The sequence below is a fragment of the Macrobrachium nipponense genome, chromosome 39, assembly GCF_015104395.2.
Source record: "Macrobrachium nipponense isolate FS-2020 chromosome 39, ASM1510439v2, whole genome shotgun sequence".
In the NCBI taxonomy this organism is placed as follows: Eukaryota; Metazoa; Arthropoda; class Malacostraca; order Decapoda; family Palaemonidae; genus Macrobrachium; species Macrobrachium nipponense.
The window spans coordinates 9,704,329-9,706,668 of record NC_061099.1 but is presented as its reverse complement, the minus strand read 5'-3'; positions in this window follow the sequence as shown (position 1 = coordinate 9,706,668).

Below are 2,340 nucleotides of genomic sequence, written 5' to 3'. Positions count from 1 at the left end.
TGTAATAACTAAATCATCAGTATCGACATCATGAGTGCTACGTCTTCTAGACGTATATTTATGTATTATATTCTCCAATTGTACTATCGAGGGATTGTTATTTAGCTATTACATTTTTAACCCGACGGTAATGCTCTGTACAAGTGTTGTTGTTGCTTAATATATTTAGCAATTATTTGAGTATTGCTTTGTTCCTCCTCATATTACAAACATGTACCAGTAAGATATATATGTATATAATATAATATATATATATAATATATATATATATATATATATATATATATATATATATATATACAACTACATAATATATGTATCCATAACATCATAATATTCTTCAATTCCTCCTTTTTTTTAAAAAGAAATATGAAGAATATTGAGGCTATCATGCAACCTCCTTCTCAGAAACTGTACGAGCTGCTTTCTTCCGCTCTCTCTCTCTCTCTCTCTCTCTCTCTCTCTCTCTCGCTCTCTCTCTCTCTCTCTCTCTCTCTCTCTCTCTAAGCCCTCACTTTCTACCTTTTCATTAGCTGGCTTGTATTTTTCAGCCTTCCCTGTGATTATAATCGTGATAAATGCAGCCGAGTGGATATTAGGGGAGGAAGAATTCCTAATCTTCTTGCGTTGTCTATTTTCAGACGCCTACTACACCAACGCACGCAAGCACGCGCGAGCACAAAGCTGATAGTAGTAAGAAGTTCGATTTACCTGTGGTCGTTCGCTAAGCGTAATTGAGGAATTCAGAATCTGGTTAAACACTGCGTAGCCACCATGAAGTAAATCATATATAGTACCCAAAACAAGCCTCTCTGACCATTCGTGGGCTAGGGCGTTGGTCTTGCAACCTCACACCGTAAAATCTTGCAAAAAACCGCAATTAACACTCTGACACCGAAGTAAAGAAAAAGGGGGGGGGGGGGGGGTGGGGGGGGGGGGGGGGAGGGGTGAGACGAAAAAAATGTCTGAACAATATATACACAAAAATATGTAATTAATTAACTCTCTAAACATCTACCACGTCGATGTCTGTCCCTCAGTATTTATTCAGTATGAGTATTCCGCCCACTTACGCCCATTCCTGCCCGTGGGGCCTACTTCAAGGACCTGTAACATCTGCTCACTTAGCTGCGGGCGTCACTCTCTTCGCCAGGCTGGATGAATGATTTGACATTCATGAAGCCGTGGATTTAATTTCTCTCGGAATGGACACAGCTCGTGGCGACGACTTCGAATTCTCTTGGAGAGAGAGAGAGAGAGAGAGAGAGAGAGAGAGAGAGAGAGAGTGGTGTAATGGCGAGTGGGTGGATATATTCCAGTCCTTCTGTCATAGCCTATATCAGCGTCTTTGTCTACATGACTGAGAATCTCTCCTATCCTATCTCTCTCTATCTCCTCCTCTCTTCTCTAATCTCTCCTCCTAATATAAAGAATTACGTTTTACATACACATGTATACACACACACATATATACTATATAATATATATATTTTATATAAATAAACCGATTTCTAACTTCAATTAACGATTTCCCCCTTAAACTTCAATTCACTCGTTCTCTTTGCAAACGCAATCTTCCCCTATTTTCCCATGAAATTTCCAGCTATATATTTATTCACTCAATCTCTTCATGAACTCTCCCTCTGTTCGCCTGCAAAGCTGGCTCACGGTATCATGGCATGCTGATGGAAAAACAAAATCCGTCCTAGATGACTTCAGCAACAGGAAACTCATGAGCTTAAAATATGCGTAGGAGCATCAGAGATTCTTCTCCTAAAAGTTGGCTGCTGCGATTTGACGTTACGAATAAGCCACTTTTATCACTATTACTATTATCATTATTATTATATCAGTAGATGAAACCTACACACATGGAACAAGCACACCAAAAGGGCCGTTGACTTGAAATTCAAGATTCCAAACAATGTTGGTTTCAACCTCCCACCGCAGACGCCACACTGCAGCAGTTGCTGATCATGATACGAAGCCACCAGTGATTCTTCATCGCCCAGGGTGGAGGAGACGCGAACCCGCGACTTCTGCGCGGCATGCCAATACACTAGCATCCATACCAACGGACCGGCCAATAAGGATTACATTCCTCAACAAAAAAGGTATAAAGGTTGAGAATTGGTACATAAAGCAATTCTCAACGGAAATATAAAAAGGGAGTCGGTCGAAGAAGGAGAAAAAGTCATAATTCATCCAATGAATCTGTGAAATAATTGGAGCAGTTCCGCAAAGGAAGGACGAAGGAAAAAGTCTAAAGGTACTAAATCCTTCTTCTTGGAAGCCAAGTGTAGACCAGGTGTTTCTCTGTCCTCTTAATCCAAAGGAGAA